Source organism: Medicago sativa, chromosome 3 (genome assembly GCF_051527215.1).
Source record: "Medicago sativa cultivar Bolivia chromosome 3, Bolivia_mono, whole genome shotgun sequence".
Lineage (NCBI taxonomy): Eukaryota > Viridiplantae > Streptophyta > Magnoliopsida > Fabales > Fabaceae > Medicago > Medicago sativa.
This window is the reverse complement of record NC_140751.1, coordinates 85,187,473-85,214,877: the sequence shown is the minus strand read 5'-3', so window position 1 is coordinate 85,214,877 and position 27,405 is coordinate 85,187,473. Positions and strand designations below refer to the sequence as shown.

General features: G+C 36.7%; 1 non-coding gene across 1 annotated transcript; it reads left to right on the top strand.

The window, feature by feature from the left end:
- Window positions 1-22,905: 22,905 nt before the first annotated feature.
- Window positions 22,906-23,012, top strand: LOC146941228 (small nucleolar RNA R71). Its single transcript, XR_015033714.1, has one exon. It is a non-coding gene; the product is annotated as a small nucleolar RNA R71 (small nucleolar RNA).
- Window positions 23,013-27,405: the final 4,393 nt, after the last annotated feature.

The following is a 27,405-nucleotide window of genomic DNA, read 5'->3' as shown; positions in this document are numbered from 1 at the left end:
GTTCGTTCAAACCCACGACAGACCTTCTCTTCCCTTATTGTGTACATGTTGACTACTAAGTTTATGATCCGTCCACTGGGCTCACTCATACATTTCACCCTATATATACATATGATCTTGCGTTCAAGTGGGTCTCAATTGTGAATGTTAGAATAGCTAATGAGGTTTTTTTTTTTTTTTTGAGGGGGAATAGCTAATCATTCATAGTGTTTATACCCAAAAAATACTATTATATCAAATGACATTTAATATATATATTTTTTTAATAAAAATCAACCTTTTTTGAATTTTACCCCAAATAAATATTATATGCATCATTTCTACATGTTACATGCATTTATAATAATAACGGTCGGTATTTTAAGAATAATTTATAAAATAAGATTTTTTTGGTCAATATGAAATTGGGAAATAGTCAAATACTTGTTGTGAAAAAATAGTCAGACCTAATTCAAATAAAATTATTTATGGGGATAAATAAAGCATTTTTCTATTAAAATAAACCATTTTTTTTGTCAATATGAAATTGGGAAATAGTCAAATACTTGGTTGTGAAAAAATAGTCAGACCTGATTTAAATTTATTTATCGTGAGAAACTTTTTTTTTTAAGAGGCTAAAATGAATTATATTACCACATCAAAAGGGCCTCCCTAGCACAAGATGTACGAGGGAGGAAACACCAAAGTCAGATCAATATTTACAAGTAAAACAAAACAACGAAAAACAGAACAAAAATAACTATTAGCCTATGCCCAAAATGGTGAATGAACTAAGCCACCAACCATGATAGTTAAAGGGAAGAGAAGGGAATTTCACCTTCAACCACATGAATGCGAGCGACTTAATTTTATCAACCACCCGAGGCATTGAACATTCTTTGCCATTGAATAACATGTTATTTCTTTCTTTTCAAATTTCCCACGTAGTTGCAAACCAAATAACCTGTAAAATTGCACGACGCGCCTTCGCGGTACCACCATCAAAGGTGAACTGATTGAAATGATCACCTACACCAAAAGGAAAAGCCGCCGATAAGCCCAGTCACCTTAAGATCATGTGCTAAACTGAGCCAAAACTATTACAATGTATAAATAAATGAGAGCCAGTCTCCTCTGAATAGAAACAAGCAACACACAACCGGGAGTCGTATGAAATCACCCCACGACGAAGGAGATTATCCTTTGTTGGCAGCCTATCACGAAACAGACGCCACACAAACAACACAACCTTGAGAAGAACATCTTTATTCCAAAGAGCTGACACCGCCACCGTAGAAGCAATGGTAGGTTGAGAAGTTAGCAAATTATAAGCACAACGGACAGAAAATACATGAGATGTTTCCAAATTTCAATGCCATCTATCAATTTTATCAACCTGCAAAGACACATTGTGAAGTAATAAAATGAGGTCCCTCACCAACTCCTCTTCCCACGCAAACAGCCTCCTCCTCCACGACCAAGCCTGACCCTCCACCCCCAACCTAACTGACACATATCGAACACAGACACCCCCTGAAACAGCGAAAAGTCAAATAATCTAGGAAACCTGACTCGAAGCAACACATCACCAACCCACACATCCGACCACAACAGAGTATTTTTACCGTTTCTAACAACACGAGTAACATTATCACTAAACCACTCCTCCATACATAAACCCTCAACATCACGCCACCATAATGATGCATCACGCCCTCCACCCCTCAACCGACCTCCTTCATACCATAGCTGACAACCTTTTAAACCACAAACTCTCCCTCTCCACTAACATCCGCCAACACCACTTCCCTAGTAAAGCAGTATTAAACTCTCTAAGTCTCCTTACCCCCAAGCCTCCAACCTCCTTACTCCTACAAACAGAAGTCCAATCCACCCATGATATTTTCCTGTGGTCATCAACCCACCCCACCCCCTCCCCCCAAATATATTTTTTTAAAAATAGATTCAATAGAGGAGACGATACCCGAGGGAGCCTTGAAAAAAGAAAGCGCATAAACAGACAGAGATGACAGGACAGACTTCAGTAAGACCAGACGACTACCCAAGGATAAATGTTTAGAGTTCCAACTTGACAGTCTAGAGTTAATTTGATAAATAAGCGGTTCCCAAAAAGCAAGACGTCTCGCATTACCACCAATAGGTAAACCCAGATACACAAAAGGAATGGAGCTAACCTTACAATTTAACACCATGGCCGCTTTAGATAACCAGGAGGTAGTGGCATGAACCCCAACCAACCGACTCTTAGAGTACTTCACCTTTAAGCCAGACAGAGTTTCAAAAAGCACAAGGACCGCATGCATAACACGAATATTAGCCCACGATTTCTCTCCCAAAATTAAAGTATCATCTGCAAATTGGAGACGAGACACCACCACAGGGTCGCAGCTACCTTATAACCGGTAAATAAATTATTTTCTGACAAAGAATTCATCAAAACATTGAATCCCTCGGTAGCCAAAAGAAACAAGAAAGGAGAGAGAGGGTCACCCTGCCTCAACCTCTTCCCCAAAGCTAGGATTCTCCTAATACTAATAACAAAGGCAACTAAAGCCTTCGTTTTAGCCCAAGTAGAAAAAAAATTATTTTTCATTAAATTTTATAGGTAAAAAAGCTTCATATGCACACCAAAAAGGTCTCATGTATCAAAATTTGCTTTAGACCTCACTCATAGTTAAAGATTATTGAACCAGTCCTAACTAGTAATAACAACATAAAATTCAGAGACCCCTTAGGCTTTGTTTGCGAGTTTTGAGGGGAAGGAAAGGAAAGGCTTAGGAGGGGAAGAGAAGGAAAGCGAGGGAAGGGAGAAAGGAGGGAAAACCTTCCCCTTGTTTGGGAGTTAAAAAACCAACAAGGAAAGGAAATGGAGGGCTTATGTTATAATTTTACTATTTTACCCTTTTTTTTCTCTTAAAAACAATACATTGTGTTATACTCTGTAATTTATCTTGAAATTTATTCAAAGCAACTTATCTCATAAAAAGTAAATTATTACGATCTATTTTTAAAAAAGAGTTTATTTATAAAAAAAACTTATTAAGATCTCTTTTTTAAAAAACAACTTATTCAAAACAACTTATTTATACAAAACAACTTATTATGATATCTTTTTCAAAAAACAACTTATTCAAAACAACTTATTTGTCCAAAACAACTTATTACGATCTCTTTTCAAAAAACAACTTATTCAAAACAACTTATTTATGCAAAACAACTTATTACGACCTCTTTTACAAAAACAAATTATTCAAAACAACTTATTTATCCAAAACAGCTTATTACGATCTCTTTTTTAAAAACAACTTATTTAAAACAGCTTATTTATACAAATCAGCTTAATACGATCTGTTTTTCAAAAACAACTTATTCAGAACAGCTTATTTATACAAAACTGCTTAATACGATCTCTTTTTCAAAAACAACTTATTCAAAACAACTTATTTATCCAAAACAGCTTATTACAACCTCTTTTCAAAAAACAGCTTATTAAAAAAACCTTATTTATGCAAAACAGCTTATTACCACGTCTTTATCAAAAACAGCTAATTCAAAACAACTTATTTATCCAAAACAGTTTATTACAACCTCTTTTCAAAAAACAGCTTATTCAAAACAGCTTATTTATGCAAAACAACTTATTACGATCTCTTTTTCAATAACAATTTATTCAAAACAGCTTATTTATACAAAACAGCTTATTACAACATATTTTCAAAAAACAACTTATTCAAAACAGCTTATTTATGCAAAACAGCTTATTACAACATCTTTATCAAAAACAGCTTATTCAAAACAACTTATTTATCCAAAACAGTTTATTACAACCTCTTTTCAAAAAACAGCTTAGTCAAAACAGCTTATTTATGCAAAACAGCTTATTACGATCTCTTTTTCAAAAACAATTTATTCAAAACAGATAATTTATACAAAACAGCTTATTACCACGTCTTTTTCAAAATCAGCTTATTCATCCAAAACAGCTTATTACGACCACTTTTTCAAAAACAGCTTATTGAAAACAGATTATTCATCCAAAACACCTTATTACAATCTCTTTTTCCAAAAAAACTTATTCAAAACAGCTTATTTATACAAAACAGCTTAATGCGATCTCTTTTTCAAAAAAAGCTTATTCAAAACAGGCTGTTTTTGAAAAGGATGTCGTAATAAGTTGTTTTTGAAAAAGAGGTCGTAATAAGCTGTTTTGATGAATAAGCTGTTTTGAATAAGCTGATTTTGAAAAAGAGGTCGTTAAAAGGTGATTTGCATAAATAAGCTGTTTTGAATAAGCTTTTTTCTGAAAAGAGGTTGTAATAAGCTGTTTTGGATAAATAAGTTGTTTTGAATAAGCTGTTTTGCATAAATAAGCTGTTTTGAATAAACTTTTTTGAAAAGAGGTCGTAATAAGCTATTTTGGATAAATAAGCTATTTTGAATAAGAGATTCTAATAAGCTGTTTTGGATGAATAAGCTGTTTTCAATAAGTTGTTTTTGAAAAAGAGGTCGTAATAAGCTGTTTTTGATGAATAAGTTATTTTGAATAAGCTGATTTTGAAAAAGAGGTCGTTAAAAGCTGATTTGCATAAATAAGATGTTTTGAATAAGCTTTTTTTTTTAAAAGAGGTTGTAATAAGCTGTTTTGGATAAATAAGTTGTTTTGAATAAGTTGTTTTTGAAAAAGAGATTGTAATAAGCTGTTTTGGATGAATAAGCTGTTTTCAATAAGTTGTTTTTTGAAAAAGAGGTCGTAATAAGCTGTTTTTGATGAATAAGCTGTTTTGAATGAGCTGATTTTGAAAAAGAGGTCGTTAAAAGCTGATTTGCATAAATAAGCTATTTTGAATAAGCTGTTTTTTGAAAAGAGGTTGTAATAAGCTGTTTTGGATAAATAAGTTTTTTTGAATAAGCTGTATTTGAAAAAAGACATGGTAATAAGATGTTTTGCATAAATAAGCTGTTTTTTGAAAAGAGGTCGTAATAAACTATTTTGGATAAATAAGCTGTTTTGAATAAGTTGTTTTTGAAAAAGAGATTGTAATAAGCTGTTTTGGATGAATAAGCTGTTTTCAATAAGTTGTTTTTGAAAAAGAGGTCGTAATAAGCTGTTTTTGATGAATAAGCTGTTTTTGAAAACGAGGTAGTTAAAAGCTAATTTGCATAAATAAGTTGTTTTTTGAAAAGATGTTGTAATAAGCTGTTTTTGATAAATAAGCTGTTTAGAAAAAGTTGTTTTGAAAAGAGATCGTAATAATTAGGTTATATCTAAAATTGTCAATTTGAATTATTATGAGGGCAAAATTGTCAATTTATATGCTTAACCCCCCAAAACCCCCCAATTTGGGGGAACTTTAAAATGGAACAATTGAAACCCTTCTAAACCCCCTAAAACCTTTCCCTTGTTTTTTAAAACTCGCAAACAAGGGTTTATCTCTCCATAAGCCTTTCCTTCCCCTCCCTTCCTGATAGGGCCGAACCGCAAGTGCACGGCCTATCGAAGTAATAGTAGTAAGAAGAGTATCGTTCCGCTAGGGAGTTGTTTAATTCAATTAACTTTAAAAGAATGATTTAGAGGAGAAGAAAGTTTGTAAAAAGGAGGTTTGATTGCTGAAGGTAAATAACAATAATATAAAAGAGTCTTGGGATTATTGGGTTGTTATAATAACAAATCTTTCACTATACAAGACTTTAACTTCTAATTCCATGGTTTACACCGTAATTTCCTAAGACCGGTTTCCCTTTAGCCCCTCACCTTTCCGATGAAAGTCCGGTGAGAGTTTACTTCTAGTAACCAAGCCTATTTCGCTGACTTGATTACTAGAGGATGCTTATAAGGATTGAAACTACTTGTGTCTCAATAATTGCAAGGACTATTTCGCTGTCTTGCAGTTATTGTCTAGATTCACTTGTTCCAGCATCAAAGCTCCGCTCTCGCTTTATGAATTGATGTTTGGGATAATGGATTAACAATTATCAAACCCTCCGCTTTCGCTTCCACAGTTTGGTAATTGTTAATTCATGTTAAAACGGTGAATCTAAATTAGAAATTACGGTTACATAGAATTAGGGTTAAAGCTTGGTTCGTTAGGATTATGTCATTAGACTCCCCAACAATCCCACTCACTCATGTTCATCGTAGACATGGGGGAAGAAGAGAGAAAACAGTAAAGTAAATTGCAAGAAAGAAAGTAAAGAACTTTATTGAAATAATTGTACTAAATAATTCTAAATTAAGGTGAATGTTTATGATGGAGAGCTACTCTATTTATAGCTTGACAATCGACTTAGAAACTAAGTAACTAAAAGGGCAAAACAGTAAAGCTGCAACAGGGTAACTTGGGCTTGAAGAAAAGCAGCAAAAGTGGCTTCTGGAGGTGGCACGGCCGTGCCACATGTTGGCACGGGCCGTGCCAAGCTTCTGACTTGGTGGGAGTATATTTTTGTCCCGTATCTTCGTATTTTAGCACTGTATTTGCTCCAGTCCTCTTTCTTTTGCTTCAAGACACCTTCCACCATATATTCGTTCCTAAAATATAATAAAAAACAATTTAAAGTAAAATATTCAAAAAGGAAATAAATTTGCAATAAAATAAAATCAAATCTAAATAAAACTAAACTAAATAATGCATTAAAACAGACTAATTAATGACTCATCAAACTCCCCCACAATTGAATCTTTGCTTGTCCTCAAGCAAAAGGCAATGGACATAGCAGCAACTCAAAGATTATCATGGCAATACTATTAAGAACACATGTCTCAAAAGAAAGGTTTTGCTTCAAGTACACTAATTACAATTTCAAACATTCCTCGTGAACCTATTCAACCCAACATCAAATCTCAAGTGAGTGTGTGTGTGCAGTCCAACCCTTTTCTTGCTACTGTATAAGACAGATATTATTATGAGGAACAGGTTTTATCCTTAATGCTAAAGTAACCGAGAAAAGTCCTTTCTTCATTTCATATAAGAGTGATGGGAATTTAAGTTAAAATTAAATTAAATTAACAATTAAGCACAAGGGGCTGCAGATGCTTAGGGGCTATCTATCCTCATAGGAAGTCTTCTCGGATGTAATTGTCCTTTCCCCTAGATTCAAAATCACCCTAAGCAGTGCTGCAAAATTTTATTTTATTTCATCTGCGTGTAGGAAGTCTTCTCGGATGTAATTGTCCTTTCCCCCTAGCATTGATGAATTTGTTTCACTTTAAGTTCAAATTAGGGAGTCACCACCACAATTAGGAAGTTAGGGATTGTCCTTTCCCCCACATGTTGGTGCCATTCTCCTGTCCCATTATAACTTTAACAATTTAAGAAGAATATAACAATTAAGAACATTGATTATTTTCCCACACAAACTTATACTACTTTTACTCTGAAGACTTTAAAGGGTCTAAGTTAACACTAAAGATAGAACGTGCTCCTTAAAATATCTATTCATACACTTGCTCAAAGATTGCAACTGGGTGCTTTTCTCATTGGAGATTTTCACAATAAAACAAGATGTGGGTATAGCAAGAACATAAGAAACACAAGAAACTACTTTCATGTACAAGAAACAACCTTTAAAGAAGAGACAAAACAAAAAATTTTATGCCATATTTTACATTAAAAACAAGCTACTAATCATGCCTCTTGCTATAAAAACAAAACAAAAGAATAAAGTTCAAAGGAGTTTGGGAACACTACGACTCTAGACACTTTATTAGGCCCCCCCCCCCCCCCCCACACACACACACACTTAGGGGAAGCATTGTCCTCAATGATTTAAAGAAAAAGAATTTAAAAGAGAAGAAGAAGAAGAAATAGAGGAAGAAGAAAGAAGGAGTAGAAGAAGAGTAGGAGAAAGAGAGAAGAGAGAAGGGAAGAGAGAAAAGAGGAAGAGGAAAGCTCACAATTGTTCATTGAGGTCTATAAGGAGGACCTTGAAGATGAAGGTGTTGCATCATTTGTCGGAGCATTTCATTGTTCTCTTGTGTCATGCGGTTGCCCTTTTGGACATCGTTTCTTAGCCCCGATAATTCAACACCTTGCCTTTGTTGCTCGATGCTTATCCTCTCAATTTCAGTTTGCATCCATGCCCATCTTTCATTTTCATTTAGCTCACCGGTTTCTTGGTCATGGTGCTCTCCCTCATGGTGCAAGTTAGCGCCTTCTCCTTTATCAAGATTTGGCTCTTCATGTACCTGGTCATCATCAACATACAACAAATTTGCTTCCACCTCGATGCTAGTTTGAGATGGGTTAGGAAGTAGTATCAAAATAGGCACATTGAGCTTGAGTGAATATTGCATGGGCGGTTGATGTTTTATGAAGTTCATAGCAATGAGGGTGTCTATGTTAAGCCTATTGTTTCCCTCAATTGGTTTTATCCCCTCATCTTCACCCACTCCAAATTGCCTAGCTGTGTATGTAGTGATACCACCTACTACTATCTCTCCCTTACCGTCAGACCTTTTACCTACATAGGAAAGATAATCAAGCAAGTAGAAACAAATATTCACATGGTGGTTATATAGCATAGCCCATATCATGAAGAGTTCATCTGTCCTAGAGTTCCCTAACTTGGTCCTACCTCAAATAGTGCAAGCCATTACCCTTTGAAGGTACCTAAGTACGGGGTTGTGAATGTTGCTAGCTTTATTGGCTCTAGTGACAAAGGAGCTAAGGCCGGTGATGCGTTCCCAAAAGACAGCGGGTTGATAGTCAACCGGCTTAAGGCTAGGATCCCAATGATCATGAATATACCCCTTATTGACAAAACCTAAGGCTTCACAAAAGTGCTGAAGAGACATATTATAATCAATATTCATTAACCGAAAAACAACTCTATGGTTAGGGTTATCAAAATTCAACTTATCTTTGGTAAAAACAATTGAGCTTAAAAATTCATAAGTGAAATTCTCATAACCCCACATAGATTCTAACATATCAGTCCAACCTAGTCTTCCTATCAGCCTAAAAACATCATCTATAAGCCCTAGCACATTCAAATCATAAGAATCAGGATATCTAAAGGGATGTAAGGTTTTAGAGAGAAGAATTTTATACCTGTCCCTTTGTGAGTTGTCTTTAAACTGGATCCCATGATTCTTGACTTGGGCTTGCTTCTTGGAGGGAGGACCTCCTTGAGATCTTGCTGGTTCCTTACCACTTCTTCTTGAAGCCATTTGACCCTTGTTTGAATTGGTTTGAAGGTTTAGGGTTTGAGAAGATTTTTGGTGGAAAGGTGATAAGTGTTTAAAAGTGATATATTTCATATAGGAGTTTAGGCATTTTAGTGACTTGTTTTGCAAGATTCTCTATGGGAAACTCCAAATATTGTGTTAATATGTCATTTATGCTTTTGAGCCTTATTCTACCCTTGTTGTGCAGGAAAATACAAGCAAGGAGCAAGAAAAGTCAAAATTCAAGGAAACCACGCCATTAGCGTAATCTACGCTATTAGCGTGAGGAAGAAAAGCCCAAGGTCAGAAGGGTACGCCAATGGCGCACCTGGAGCGTGAAATCTGGAGCACTTGTGAAGAACACGCCATTAGCGTAAACCACGCTATTAGCGTAATCACTCCAGAAAGGTACGCTAATAGCGTAGCTGGAGCGTAGCAGACCATGAAGAACCACGCCATTAGCGTGAGAGACGCTATTAGCGTAACAAGTCCAGAAAGCTACGCCATTAGCGTGGCTGGAGCGTAGAAGCAGGGCAAGGCCAACGTGGCAGCAGCCCATTGGCCAGATTATAGGCCGACTTACCACGCTATTAGCGTGGCATGCGCTATTAGCGTAGGTACTAAAATACATGCCCATTTAAATAGCATTCTTGCCTCTCTTTTAGGTCATTCACTATTCCATTGATATATTTTATACATTTCTAGAGAGAGGTTAGAGCTATTTCATAGAGAGAAACACAAAGCAAGTGATTAAGGAGTAGATTCAACCCTAGATTCATTGAGACATCAAGGATCTTGGCATGGAATCTTCATCTTTCCTTCATTTCTTGCATTAGTTTACATGTCTATATGTAACTATCACCTTCTTTGTAGTATTGAGGTAACAATCAAGCTATTATGTAATCTTTTGATCTTTTAATATATATGGTTCTAGCTTAATGATTCAATATTGTTGTTATTCTTGCTTTTAATGCTTTCAAAGAGATTCAAGATGATTTGGACACAAACTCTTGAATCTAGAACTAGAATAACAATCTATCTTATGTTATATCACTCTTGACAAGTTTGTAAACCTTTGATAATTACTTTTAATCAAGCTTTTAATGCTTTCGGATACTTAATCAGGCTGGACACGGTCGATTAAGTTATCCGATCGACTTTGTTATCGTTTAAGGAATTTGGACACGAATGTTTAAACGCTAACTTGGAAATAACGATGTCGCTTTGGACACGAAGGATATTGTAGAAATGATTGTAATAATATTGGTTATAAAGCTAGAATCTGTTAATCGATCGAGAGATTGCTACTGTTATGCTTGCTCGTTATCTTATACCGCAAGCGAAATAGTTCGATACCCTCTCGTTTTTACTTTTGTAATCTATGGATATAGTGTTACAAACAAACAAATTATATCCAAACCCTTAATGTGAACTATTGTGAAAATGCTTATAATAAACGTAACTCCCTGTGGAAACGATCCTATATATACTCACGTGTACATAGTTATATGACATGTAGGAAAAATCTTACATCAAAAGGATTGGTTTAGGGTTGGGGTTGATGTGTAAGTAAGGTTTATGGGTTTAGTTATGGAGATTGGTTGAGAATTTGTGGTGTTTGGGTTAGGTTTTGAGAGATTAGGGTTTTGGTGAATTATGGGTTTGGGTGAATGAAAGTTGTTTTTGATTGGTGGTTTATGTTTGGAATGAAGTTTATGATTGTTTGGTGAAAGAATTGAGTGGATTGGTTGAGTTTGGAGGGAGATATGAAGGTTTGAAGGTTGGTGGTTATGGAGGTTTAGAGAGAGAGGTTTAGAAGATGAAAGAAGTTTGTGGTTTGAGAATGAATGGAGAAGAAGAAGAAAAATTGGTTTATAGTGGGCTAGAGATCGGGCACGGCCGTGCCACCCTTGGCACGGGCCGTGCCAACATTCTGTGGCTCTTTGGCTTTTTTGTGTTACAAACATGGCACGGCCGTGCCAGTTTCTGTAACACCCTATTTCTATTAAGCGGTAAAACGCGCGAATACATCAAAAATATTCTAGAAATAGATGCTACGTCTCACAATCAAACCAACTAATGTCATGCATATATATAATATTTCAACAGTCACAGCGGAATTCAAATCATAAACTTCAACATATACATGCCATGGTCAAATATATCCTCATATGAAAATACTTCAAATCCGACAAGTGGACAATAGCAACAACATATCAATAGAGTCCAAAACAACAAATAGACGCTAAGCCTAATCAGAGCCTAGATACTACGACACTGACACGACAACGGAGAAAGCTCCCGTCGTCCAAACATCCAACAAGCAAACTCACCAAGCGTCTAGTCCTGCACAACGTCTACCCATCCATACAGACAGGTAGGCGGTCGAAACCACTGGGGGTAAGTATTACATTAATCATAATCAAATCATAATGGACAGATGTACAAATATAAAAGAGTTCATAGATATTTACATACATGTCCAACATCAACTTTCAATCATATAAGCAATACAAGTCCACACTTACCACCCATCATTAACAATCACAAACGTAACCATCTGACAATTAAAGTTATGCAATGCGCCTAGACTTGACACATATATGCATGTGGTACCAGATCAACAACAATAGATGGCAACTGAACATCTAAGTAAGAGTACACCTCCTCTTACTATGTAAAAGTACACCTCCTTTTACATTTCAACAACAACAATAACATGGTATGATGCATGGGCATATAGCAATGACTCGATAATGCGCAACTCCAACATAACAACTATCAAAACAATGTAAAAGTACACCTCCTTTTACATTTCAACAACTCAACAACATTGCATTATCAAGAATCATGCCCATACATTCAACAATCACATCTCACATAAAATTCATCAACATCCTTTTACAATTCATTTCCATTTACATCACATAAATCAAGTAAAATGGAATAACACAACAATTTATGATAACATCATTCTCAACCTTCCACAATCATTCAGGCGCAATTACTTAGTCCTATGTGACCTATTCACAAAAGATTTGTAAGACTTTAGTGCATCAAGATTCATTTCTACTAAGTTCGTCTCCAAAAGTCACCATTTAAAAATAATAGAAGTTATGAACCAAAACCAATCCTACAAGCTCAATTGCCTATGCCATGTATTCTCACAAGTCACTCATAGGTGCAGTAGAGGATACATAAGTATTTCATCGGCCAAAAACGACGAATTCAAGAAAATCACAAAGTTCGTCTCACCGAAACACTTTTCAAGAAATTTCCCATTTTCTAAGCAAAACAAGTTAGACCCAACACATCATAGTTTGAAAACCATAATTGAACTTATAGAATCCAAGTTTGAAAGTAGGAAGCAATCCATAAGGTTTGGGTCGACTTAAAAGTAGTTATGCGGAGTTTTCGTAAAATTTCTCTAAGACATCCTTAGAGTGTTTTCCTCATAACTCAAAATCCATGAATCATTTTCAAGTCACACCAAAGCCATTGGAAAGCTAACAAAATTATCTAAAACTTTCATGTTTACACCAAAGGCCAATTCAAAGCAGAAATGGGTTAAAAAGCACAAAAAACGCAGAAACCGAAGTTCTGTCAGCACGGCACGGCCCGTGCCACGCACGAGCACGGCCGTGCCAAAAGGTACAGAAAGTTAGCACGGCCCGTGCCATGCACGGCACGGCCGTGCTCGATTGACAGCACAGCTTTTCTTCGTTTTTCCGTTTTCACCATTTCGCGCATAAAATTCAAACCGTTAATCGGATTTCGATGCCGTTTTCGCCTACACGCTCCTGACACTTAGCTCTATCGTAATCTACAGAAAAATTCAAGTTTCAACCATCCCAAAATCATTTCTCCCAAACCTCACATAATCACTTATTTGCAAAAACACTTAAACACCGGCATCTCACCCGAAAAACCCGTTTTCTCCCAAACGACTCTACTAACACAACCACAACATGAAAACAGAAATTATACCAAGTCAAATTCATCCAACAACATCAAAAACTCAGTCAACAACTTCATATTTCAAAAGTTCATTTTGGTCCTTCACATGAACATCTTAGCACAACTTCACCAATTCAAACAACAACTTCACAAAATGGAATACCCATGGTATAAATCAACAACAACAACATATTTAATTCATCAACAACCTCATTCAAACATGAATCCATCACTATTCAACCACAACAACACTAATTTATACCATTTTGAGCAAAATCAACAAAGTATACATATAAACATATATCGAGCATGTAATTTCATCAACAACAACTTGATTATCAACAAATCATGTCCTCAAACATAACAACAACAATTATGCACGAATTTAGAGCAATTAGATTCCATTTATCAATTTCATAAAAATGGGTTTAAATGAAAAATGATGAAATTATGATTAAAATCTAACCCCCTTACCTCTAACACCAAGAATCCTTAATTCAAGCTTCAATTTAGCTCCTAGATGGTGAATCTCCCTCTTGCCTCTAACCCTTGTTCTTGCTCTTCTCTCTAGTTTCTATCTCTTCTCTTCTCCAATGAAATGAAATGAAAATGTTGTAACCCTATCTCTTCTCACTAACATTAGTTTATAAAGGCTCACTTAATGGGCTTATCTCACAAACCTTAATGGGCCTAACCCATTTCTAATTCAACCTCAAAAATGTTACTACTCACTTACAGGTAAAATATAACACTAACGGTCACTTAACGGTAATTAAAATAATTACTACACCCTCTCTAGTAACTTGGTAAAATAATAACTTCCACTAAACACTAAAAAAAAGTAACTTTCTGCAAAATTACAAAATTGCCACTGCCCTCAAAATGACCAAAATGCCCCTAAGTCCAAAATGACTAAAATACCCTTCTACACCGAATTCTACGAATCCCAACCAAAAATACACACAGAGGCAATTAATCACATAAGAGCACATATAACACACATAAATAAATAATAAAATAAAACTAGCGAAAATCAGGCTGTTACAACTCTCCCCCACTAAAAAGAATTTTCGCCCTCGAAAATTACCTGAAGAAAACAACTCTGGATACGCAACCCTCATCCTACTCTCTGATTCCCAAGTGGTACTCTCACCCGTCGGTCCAACCCAAATCACTTTAACCAAAACGATCTCCTTGCCACGCAGACGCTTCACTTCACGATCCTCAATCCTAACTGGCCAAGTCTCAACAGTCAAATTATCTCTAACTTCCAAATCATCCACTTGAATCACATGAGACGCATCATACACATATTTCCGCAACTGAGATACATGAAACACATCATGAAGATTTGATAAAGATGGCGGTAACGCAATCCGATACGCTACAACCCCAACCTTCTCAACAATCTCAAAAGGTCCAATAAAACGAGGAGTTAACTTCCGACACTTCAAAGCACGTCCAACACCGGTTACAGGATTCACTCTCAAAAACACATGATCACCAACCTGAAACTCAATATCCTTCCTCCTCTTATCATGATAACTCTTCTGTCTACTCTGAGACGCTTTCATCTTCTCTTGAATCATCTTAACCTTTTTCGTAGTTTCTTGCACCACTTCCGGTCCTAACAAGGCACCTTCACCTGACTCATACCAACACAACGGCGTCCTACACCTTCGACCATACAAAGCTTCAAACGGCGCCATTCCAATACTTGAATGAAAACTGTTGTTGTAAGTAAACTCAATCAACGGTAAACATTCAACCCAACTGACACCTTGTTCCAAAACACAAGCCCTCAACAAATCTTCCAAACTCTGGATAGTCCTCTCCGTCTGACCATCAGTCTTTGGATGATAAGCAGAACTCAACCTCAACTTAGTTCCCAGAGCATCTTGCAAACTCTCCCAAAACTTAGAAGTAAACCTCGGATCCCGATCCGACACAATACTAGAAGGAATACCATGCAATCTAACAATCTGCTCAATGTAGACCTCGGCCAACTTTGCCACAGACATACCGGTCTTGATAGGAACAAAATGTGCCGACTTCGTCAACCGATCAATGATCACCCAAATAGAATCAAAACCCTTAACAGTCTTCGGCAATGCTCCAACAAAGTCCATTGATATACTATCCCACTTCCACTCTGGCACAAACAACGGTTGCATCAAACCCGACGGTTTCTGATGTTCAATCTTAGACTTCTGACAAACCAAACAAGCATACACAAACTCTGCAATATCCTTCTTCATTCCAGGCCACCAAAACAACTTCTTCAAATCCTGATACATCTTAGTCGCTCCTGGATGAATACTCAAACTACTTCTGTGACCTTCTTCCAAAATCTGCTTCTTAAGCTCAAGTACACTTGGCACACAAACACGATCACGAAACATCAAAACACCGTTCTCATCCAATCTAAAGTCTCCACCTTTGCCTTGATTAACCAACACCACTCGATCTACAAGTTCCAAATCTTCCTTCTGACCATTCTTGATCTCCTCCAGAATATTACTTGTCAGCTTCAACATTCCCAACCTCACACCATCCGGCGTTAACTCACTAACCAAACTCAAGTCTCGAAATTGCTCAATCAACTCCAACTCTTTCACCATCAAAGCAGACATATGCAACGCCTTTCTACTCAAAGCATCAGCAACAACATTGGCCTTTCCAGAATGATAGCTCAACTGGAAGTCAAAATCCTTAAGATACTCCAACCATCTCCTCTGCCTCATATTCAACTCTTTCTGGTCAAACAAATACTTCAAACTCTTATGGTCACTAAACACTTCAAACTTAGAACCATACAGATAATGCCTCCAAATCTTCAACACATACACAACAGCCGCTAATTCCAAGTCATGAGTCGGATAATTCTTCTCATGCACTTTCAACTGCCTCGAAGCATAAGCCACAACCTGACGATTCTGCATAAGCACACCACCAAGACCCATCTTAGAAGCATCACAATACACCACAAACGATTCCTTCGGATTCGGCAAAATCAACACTGGAGCTGACGTCAACCTCTTCTTCAACTCTTGGAAACTCTTTTCACACTTAGCATCCCAAACATAAGCTTGTCCTTTCCGAGTCAATTGCGTCAATGGCAACACCAACTTAGAGAATCCCTCAATGAACCTCCGATAATAACCTGCCAATCCAAGAAAGTTTCTAACCTCAAAAACAGACTTAGGTGATTCCCACTGCAACACTGCATCAACCTTAGACGGATCCACGTCGATACCACCTTTAGAAATCACATGACCAAGGAAACTCACTTCCCGCAACCAAAACTCACACTTCGAAAACTTAGCAAACAACTTAGCAAACAACTTATTCTCCTTCAAGACTCCCAACACAATCCTCAAATGCTCGGCATGCTCTTCTTCAGACTTCGAATACACCAAAATATCATCTATAAACACCACCACAAAACGGTCCAGAAAAGGATGAAATATCCTATTCATATATTCCATGAAGACACCTGGCGCATTAGACACTCCAAATGGCATCACAGAATACTCATAGTGTCCATACCTCGTTCTAAACGCAGTTTTGGATATATCTTCCGCCTTCACTCTAATCTGATGATATCCTGATCTCAAATCAATCTTGCTAAACATCTCCGCACCAACCAACTGATCCATCAAATCATCAATCCTCGGAAGCGGATACCGATTCTTGATTGTCACCTTGTTCAACTGCCGATAATCCACACACAACCTCATGCTTCCATCTTTCTTCTTAACCAACAACACAGGAGCTCCCCACGGAGAAACACTCGGCCTGATAAACTGTTTCTCGAGCAACTCTTCCAACTGTTTCTTCAACTCACCCAATTCTGATGCAGACATCCGATAAGGCGCAATCGAAATAGGACTCGTTCCAGGCACCAAATCAATTGCAAACTCAACTTCCCTCTCCGGCGGTAACTCGGTAATGTCGTCCGGAAAAACTTCTGGAAACTCTTGCACTACTGGCAAATCACCAACTCCTTTCTTACTACTCTCCTTCAAGGAAGCAAACATCATGAACACACTAGCTTCACCCTCCAAGGACTTCTTCACTTGCTCCGCGGTCAAGAACCTTCTACCTTCCTCAACTACCGGTTTAGAAAACGTCACACTCTTGGTCAAACAATTAATGTTAACACCAAAAGTCAACATCCAATCCTTACCAAAAATAACGTCCATATGCTTCAACGGAAGACACACAAGATCCAACTCAAAATCAACATTGCCAAAACTAACAGGACACTTAGCACACACTAAAGAAGTAGTCACCGATCCACTAGCTGGGGTATCGATAACCATTCCACGAGACAACGGAGTCACAACCAAACCCAACCGCTCAACACAACTAACCGCGATAAAAGAATGAGTAGCACCAGTATCAATAATTGCAATCAAAGGAGTACTATTGATAAAACACATACCTCGGATGAGATTATCCGGATGCTCCACCTCTTCCGCATTCAATGCAAACACCTTTCCCGCTGCCTTCTTCGGCTTGGTACACTTAGTACTGATATGCCCCTTCTCACCACAATTGTAGCAAGTGATCTCCTTCTCAACATAAGTACACTCATAAGCCTTGTGACCCGCTTTCCCACACTTGTAACAACTGTCACCCTTTCTGCAATCATTAGCAAAATGACCCAGAGTGCCACACTTGAAGCACCTCACCTCAGCAACGTTCACTTTAGAGCCTCCACCAAATTCTTTCTTCTTTCCTTTGTCCTTGTTGTACGGCTTCCCAAATCCATGACTCTTTCCTTTCTTCTCATGCTGAGCCTTGTAGTGATTAGCTCTAACCCTTCCGGCATCATCAAACATACGACACTTATGCACCAAAGTATCAAAGTCTCGGATCTCTTGAATACACATGTACTGGTAGATATCGGGCCTCAAACCGCTCTCGAACTTCACACACTTGGAAACCATAGCATCCTCCGCATTAATATACGGACAAAACCTCGAAAGCTCCTCAAACTTTGCAGCATACTCAGCCACTGAACGGTTCTCTTGCTTCAAGTTCAAGAATTCCACTTCCTTCTTAGTCCTCAAATCCTCAGGAAAGTACTTCCTCAAAAACTCAGTCTTGAACCTAGCCCAAGTCACAGCTCCACCAGCCTCAAGCCTCCCCTTAGCATTGGTCCACCAATACTCAGCTTCTTCTGCAAGCATATGAGTAGCCATCGAAGCCAAAGCCTGCGCAATCGCTGTATCATCTCTACCACCAGCCATCTCACTTCTACACAAAACCAACCAACAGATAAGAACAACATCAAAACAAAACAAGTACCGAAGGTAGCTCATTACCATTCGCGTACAAACAGGAAAATCAACGGATACTAGTCTACTAGTCCATTAGTCCGGACAAGACTGACCACGGCTCTGATACCAACTTGTAACACCCTATTTCTATTAAGCGGTAAAACGCGCGAATACATCAAAAATATTCTAGAAATAGATGCTACGTCTCACAATCAAACCAACTAATGTCATGCATATATATAATATTTCAACAGTCACAGCGGAATTCAAATCATAAACTTCAACATATACATGCCATGGTCAAATATATCCTCATATGAAAATACTTCAAATCCGACAAGTGGACAATAGCAACAACATATCAACAGAGTCCAAAACAACAAATAGACGCTAAGCCTAATCAGAGCCTATATACTACGACACTGACACGACAACGGAGAAAGCTCCCGTCGTCCAAACATCCAACAAGCAAACTCACCAAGCGTCTAGTCCTGCACAACGTCTACCCATCCATACAGACAGGTAGGCGGTCGAAACCACTGGGGGTAAGTATTACATTAATCATAATCAAATCATAATGGACAGATGTACAAATATAAAAGAGTTCATAGATATTTACATACATGTCCAACATCAACTTTCAATCATATAAGCAATACAAGTCCACACTTACCACCCATCATTAACAATCACAAACGTAACCATCTGACAATTAAAGTTATGCAATGCGCCTAGACTTGACACATATATGCATGTGGTACCAGATCAACAACAATAGATGGCAACTGAACATCTAAGTAAGAGTACACCTCCTCTTACTATGTAAAAGTACACCTCCTTTTACATTTCAACAACAACAATAACATGGTATGATGCATGGGCATATAGCAATGACTCGATAATGCGCAACTCCAACATAACAACTATCAAAACAATGTAAAAGTACACCTCCTTTTACATTTCAACAACTCAACAACATTGCATTATCAAGAATCATGCCCATACATTCAACAATCACATCTCACATAAAATTCATCAACATCCTTTTACAATTCATTTCCATTTACATCACATAAATCAAGTAAAATGGAATAACACAACAATTTATGATAACATCATTCTCAACCTTCCACAATCATTCAGGCGCAATTACTTAGTCCTATGTGACCTATTCACAAAAGATTTGTAAGACTTTAGTGCATCAAGATTCATTTCTACTAAGTTCGTCTCCAAAAGTCACCATTTAAAAATAATAGAAGTTATGAACCAAAACCAATCCTACAAGCTCAATTGCCTATGCCATGTATTCTCACAAGTCACTCATAGGTGCAGTAGAGGATACATAAGTATTTCATCGGCCAAAAACGACGAATTCAAGAAAATCACAAAGTTCGTCTCACCGAAACACTTTTCAAGAAATTTCCCATTTTCTAAGCAAAACAAGTTAGACCCAACACATCATAGTTTGAAAACCATAATTGAACTTATAGAATCCAAGTTTGAAAGTAGGAAGCAATCCATAAGGTTTGGGTCGACTTAAAAGTAGTTATGCGGAGTTTTCGTAAAATTTCTCTAAGACATCCTTAGAGTGTTTTCCTCATAACTCAAAATCCATGAATCATTTTCAAGTCACACCAAAGCCATTGGAAAGCTAACAAAATTATCTAAAACTTTCATGTTTACACCAAAGGCCAATTCAAAGTAGAAATGGGTTAAAAAGCACAAAAAACGCAGAAACCGAAGTTCTGTCAGCACGGCACGGCCCGTGCCACGCACGAGCACGGCCGTGCCAAAAGGTACATAAAGTTAGCACGGCCCGTGCCATGCACGGCACGGCCGTGCTCGATTGACAGCACAGCTTTTCTTCGTTTTTCCGTTTTCACCATTTCGCGCATAAAATTCAAACCGTTAATCGGATTTCGATGCCGTTTTCGCCTACACGCTCCTGACACTTAGCTCTATCGTAATCTACAGAAAAATTCAAGTTTCAACCATCCCAAAATCATTTCTCCCAAACCTCACATAATCACTTATTTGCAAAAACACTTAAACACCGGCATCTCACCCGAAAAACCCGTTTTCTCCCAAACGACTCTACTAACACAACCACAACATGAAAACAGAAATTATACCAAGTCAAATTCATCCAACAACATCAAAAACTCAGCCAACAACTTCATATTTCAAAAGTTCATTTTGGTCCTTCACATGAACATCTTAGCACAACTTCACCAATTCAAACAACAACTTCACAAAATGGAATACCCATGGTATAAATCAACAACAACAACATATCTAATTCATCAACAACCTCATTCAAACATGAATCCATCACTATTCAACCACAACAACACTAATTTATACCATTTTGAGCAAAATCAACAAAGTATACATATAAACATATATCGAGCATGTAATTTCATCAACAACAACTTGATTATCAACAAATCATGTCCTCAAACATAACAACAACAATTATGCACGAATTTAGAGCAATTAGATTCCATTTATCAATTTCATAAAAATGGGTTTAAATGAAAAATGATGAAATTATGATTAAAATCTAACCCCCTTACCTCTAACACCAAGAATCCTTAATTCAAGCTTCAATTTAGCTCCTAGATGGTGAATCTCCCTCTTGCCTCTAACCCTTGTTCTTGCTCTTCTCTCTAGTTTCTATCTCTTCTCTTCTCCAATGAAATGAAATGAAAATGTTGTAACCCTATCTCTTCTCACTAACATTAGTTTATAAAGGCTCACTTAATGGGCTTATCTCACAAACCTTAATGGGCCTAACCCATTTCTAATTCAACCTCAAAAATGTTACTACTCACTTACAGGTAAAATATAACACTAACGGTCACTTAACGGTAATTAAAATAATTACTACACCCTCTCTAGTAACTTGGTAAAATAATAACTTCCACTAAACACTAAAAAAAAGTAACTTTCTGCAAAATTACAAAATTGCCACTGCCCTCAAAATGACCAAAATGCCCCTAAGTCCAAAATGACTAAAATACCCTTCTACACCGAATTCTACGAATCCCAACCAAAAATACACACAGAGGCAATTAATCACATAAGAGCACATATAACACACATAAATAAATAATAAAATAAAACTAGCGAAAATCGGGCTATTACAGTTTCAGCACGGGCCGTGCCAACCTTCTGGTAAGGAGACTTCAAAATTTTTCTTTTCTCAATTTTTTTCGAATCACACTTGGACAATTACCTACAAAACAACTTAAAACAAAGAAAAACAAACAAAATAAAGCAATTAAATGCGTGGGTTGCCTCCCATAAAGCGCTTGTTTAGAGTCACTAGCTTGACGGTTGGAAGGTGGTTTTAACTATCCTATACCCAATCTCTCACTAAGGGATAATGGCAACAAACTAACATTCTCTCCCAAATCACACATGGCTTTCTTAAATGTTTTATATCCTATGACACAAGGTATGGAAAATCTCTCTGGATCCTTAAGTTTAGGTGGCAATTTGGTTGGAAGTATTTCAATAAAATTTCTAAACTGCTCATCTAACTTGGATTTAGCAAACTCTTGTGTTAAAGGAATTTTTGGCTCATGAGATGGTGAAACAAATGGCTTGTCATTCTCTCCTATAGCTTTCTCACTTTGAGGCTCATCACTTCCTATATCTCCTTCATTGTTCTTAATTTTCACAACGGGGTCCTCTAATTGGTTATCATCCCTAAAAATAATAGCACTTATATGGTCTTTGGGGTTGGTTTCGGTTTGGCCTAGAAGGACTTCGGAGGTTTGAGAGGGAGTAGCCACCTGTTGGGGTACTTGAGAAGTCTGAGTCTCTATCTTACTGTGAGTAACTATGGAGTCTAAGTTCGATGTATGTTTGGCAAGATAGTCCTTCAAAAATTCAGTTTGGTTTTTAAGTTCTTGGAGCTGCTCAGATTGATTTAAAAGAAAATTTTCTAAAAAAAGTTCCAAGCTGGATTTTTGAGGGACTGTTTGGTTGTTTGCATAACTGAGTGGTGTTGTTTCTTGTCCAAAAAGATTTTGAGGGGTTTGAAAAAAAATTGGTTGTTTTTTAAACGCTTGATTATATTGAGCATAGTTTACTTGCTCAAGACTTCTAACAACACTACCTAGTTGGCAATCAATGCCAATATGGCCAAATACACCACAAACTTCACAAAGAGGTGATACAGGGGCAGGTGTGACAGCACTAGTATTTATTTTATCAAATTTTTGTGTGAGTGCGTCAACCTTAGCAGCTAGATGATCAAGGGAAGAATTTTCATACATACCTACCTCTTTCTGAGAGGGCGAAGGAGCAACATTAGTGGTGTCCCTTCCGTAGGTCCACTGAAAGTGGTTTTGTGCCATGTCCTCGATCAAAGCATATGCTTCTGTGTATGTTTTGTTCATCAAAGCTCCACCTGCAGCTGCATCAACATAAATTTTTGTGGGATGCAAAAGACCATTATAAAAAGTGTGAATAATAAGCCAGTTCTTTAAGCCATGATGGGGACAAAGTCTAAGCATCTCTTTGAAACGCTCCCACACATCGTAAATAGATTCTCCATCTTTTTGAGTGAATTGTGTGATTCGATTCCTTAATTGAACTGTTTTAGAATAGGGGAAGAATCGGGCAAGAAAAGTTTGCTTCATTTGATGCCATGAAGTGATAGAACCAATTTCCAATGAATTAAACCAAGTACTAGCTCTACCCCCCTAGGGAAAAAGGAAAGTAGTGCAGCCTTACGACCTCTTGGTTTGCATTCACGGTTCCACTGAGTCTTAAAAAAGTTGAAATATGAAAATTCGGATCCTCAGTGGGTGATCCGAAAAATTGATTTTGCTGCACTAAGTGAATAAGTGCAGGTTCTATTTCAAAATTGTCATCGACCGTTGGGTACACAATAGCATCGTATGACTCATTTGAAGATGGGATTGCATACTCTATGAGAGTGCATTCCTTAGCCATATCGTTATTATCTTCCCAAGAAGTTAAAGGCAAAAGAAGAAATAGAAAAAGGGAGAATAAAGAAAGATATATATATATATATATATATATATATAAAATAAAATAAAGATAAAGATAAAGATTTTTTTTTATATGAAATAAAATAAAATAAGGAAAAAGATATTTTTTTTTTCGGTCTAATCACTATTAAAAAGTTAATCAAATTACAACAACTCCCCGGCAACGGCGCCAAAAACTTGATAGGGCCGAACCGCAAGTGCACGGCCTATCGAAGTAATAGTAGTAAGAAGAGTATCGTTCCGCTAGGGAGTTGTTTAATTCAATTAACTTTAAAAGAATGATTTAGAGGAGAAGAAAGTTTGTAAAAAGGAGGTTTGATTGCTGAAGGTAAATAACAATAATATAAAAGAGCCTTGGGATTATTGAGTTGTTATAATAACAAATCTTTCACTAGACAAGACTTTAACTTCTAATTCCATGGTTTACACCGTAATTTCCTAAGACCGGTTTCCCTTTAGCCCCTCACCTTTCCGATGAAAGTCCGGTGAGAGTTTACTTCTAGTAACCAAGCCTATTTCGCTGACTTGATTACTAGAGGATGCTTATAAGGATTGAAACTACTTGTGTCTCAATAATTGCAAGGACTATTTCGCTGTCTTGCAGTTATTGTCTAGATTCACTTGTTCCAACATCAAAGCTCCGCTCTCGCTTTATGAATTGATGTTTGGGATAATGGATTAACAATTATCAAACCCTCCGCTTTCGCTTCCACAGTTTGGTAATTGTTAATTCATGTTAAAACGGTGAATCTAAATTAGAAATTACGGTTACATAGAATTAGGGTTAAAGCTTGGTTCGTTAGGATTATGTCATTAGACTCCCCAACAATCCCAAGACAAGAAGTCTACTCACTCATGTTCATCGTAGACATGGGGGAAGAAGAGAGAAAACAATAAAGTAAATTGCAAGAAAGAAAGTAAAGAACTTTATTGAAATAATTGTACTAAATAATTCTAAATTAAGGTGAATGTTTATGATGGAGAGCTACTCTATTTATAGCTTTACAATCGACTTAGAAACTAAGCAACTAAAAGGGCAAAACAGTAAAGCTGCAACAGGGTAACTTGGGCTTGAAGAAAAGCAGCAAAAGTGGCTTCTGGAGGTGGCACGGCCGTGCCACATGTTGGCACGGGCCGTGCCAAGCTTCTGACTTGGTGGGAGTATATTTTTGTCCCGTATCTTCGTATTTTAGCACTGTATTTGCTCCAGTCCTCTTTCTTTTGCTTCAAGACACCTTCCACCATATATTCGTTCCTAAAATATAATAAAAAGCAATTTAAAGTAAAATATTCAAAAAGGAAATAAATTTGCAATAAAATAAAATCAAATCTAAATAAAACTAAACTAAATAATGCATTAAAACAGACTAATTAATGACTCATCACTTCCCCTCCAAAACCCAACTCGCAAACAAAGCCTTAGTGTCGGAATGGCTGATATCTACGATAATTTGAGAACCCGAGAAAAACACCACAATGTGCATACCTATGCAAACTGCACCCATCTTAATACATAACAAAGCCGAAACTTCTTCATAAACTTGCATCTCAGTACAGTTTCAACCTGACAGTGCCATCACAAAATCACCTTCTCTGTTATGGATATAACAACCATAACATGTCCTTCCTTCTTTATGAAAAATTAAACTCGCTTAATTTTTTGAGAAATTGAAAAGATTTTGTAAGCAAACATAAGACGTTTAAAGGACTATCCTTAAATTTCATATCCAAGAGGATATGTCACAAGGGACGGAAGGAAGACTCGTATGTGTGTGTATATATAGACACACATGAAGGATAAGACCTATGTTGTAGTTTTTTTTTTTTTTTTTTTGAATAAAGGAAAGATTCTATTAATGAATTAAATCTTGTACATACACCTCCTGAATTGAGGAAGGCACCTCCTCTATCCAAATTCTATTTGGGTCAGAGTGGGCCAAATGTGCCATGCCATGGGCTAAACTATTAGCAGATCTAGGAACAAAATTGAACCTACACGTGTCAAACTGCGATTGCAGTGTTTGGATTTCATATATTATCCTACCAAGATATGTTGTAGTTGCTCAACAATAACAATTTCAAGAATTATTTGGTTCGCTTACAAGTGATTGATTTATAACAAGGTGAACATAATTAATTAGTATCATTATGTCCACCGTGTTTTTTTTTTCTCATTAAAAAAAAAGATAAACACAATGATACCCATATATTAAATTCATCTAATCGATCAATATGATGTCATATTTTCATATTAATTTATTTTAAACTAATTCAATTTTAAACGAATTTTACCTAAAAGGTACCAATATCTAATCAAACTTTAAGGTAACTAAGAATTGACCTCACAACAATTAAAACAACATTATGCTTTATGATATGTACTGTGCCCATTTCTTATTTTAAACGCATTTGTATATGAGCTAAAATATAATTTTGACAAATAATGTGACCAACGAATATTTTTCTTGCATGTAATTATAGTGGTATTAGGAAAACTCTTACGTGGAGAACTTCAACAAGTGCCCTGCATTCTCAAGTCATGTTATCTTATCTTGGCTGGGGATCCATTCAAAATCCATGTATCAACACTTGATAACTCACTTGCAATATAGTCAAAGGAATGAACTTAGAACTATTGATACTAGTAAAGTTGATTATATAGGATAAATCTTCGATGATACATATACATTTTGTTCAAGACATTAGATAAAACTCTTAAACACATCATGAGCTCACTTGGTCATGGATCTTCAATTATTGGAGGCAAAGTACTATTTTTTGGAGGAGACTTCAAAAGTTTCACCTTCACCCTTACATGCACAAGCAATAGTGTGAAGTTATTTTGGGCTGAATCCGACCCAATCTTTGAAATGTTCCAACTCCGTAAATAAAGAAAGATTTCTGCTCTTCTCCCATAAAAAATTGCTAGCTCCCAACCAAACTTCCAAAAATATCTCTGCGTGACTTAAGTCACGCTGTGTGAGTTAACTCACGTGGGTTATAAACTCTGTGTGAGTTAACTCACGTAGGTTGCATGACTTGAGTCACGCAGGGGTATTTTTGAAAGTTTAGTTGAAAGCGAGCAATTTTTGATGGGAGAAGAGCAGAATTCATAAAGACATAACCCAAGGTCATATATGTAATAAGCAAATCAATGTATGCTAAAAGACTGTGACAATGATGTAGACAAACACACACCCATAGCATAGACAGACCATGATGAATCATGATAGTCATGGTGCATACGTATAGCTTAAGCACATTAGAAAAAGAGAGAGAAATTGAAACAGATTCCTTATATAAATTTTATCTTTTAAGAAATAATATAAAGATTTTGACTATTTTTTTTGAAAGATTAAAGATTTTGACTCAATTCACGGTTAAAGAAGTCATAAATTTGAGGTACGAACCAACCTGTGCATATTGTTATCGCTACCGAATATAGATAAATACACATAATCTTATATTTGAATCGGACTCTTACATATTACAATATCTTTGTCAAATGATCTATATCCGCGTTACAATGCCTTTGTCAAAGGATCTATACCCGCATGATTTTCAAAGAGAATCTTTTTTTTTGGTCAGGTAGCCTATTGGCTAGAATTCACCTTATAAGACGAATAAGTGAGATGTCTGAAGTTCGAACTCCGACCCCTGCATATAATAATGCATTGTCCTATCAACTGAGCTATGCTCACGGAACTTCAAAGAGAATCTTTATCCACAAAAATATAGAATCGGATTTGACTTCATATTTTTTCAAAGGCAAGAGAGGGAGAATGAAAATGAATGCTGAATACTTTTTTTTTTTTTTTTAGGAAATGAATGCTGAATACTGAATAGAAGCAAAAAGAAAGAATATGAAAATAAAATTCAATCAAATCGAATATAATCTTGACGTCCGCAAGTGACTTTTTCTCTCTCTACTTTCTCTCTCTATAAAAAACACACATAACTGTTAACACTT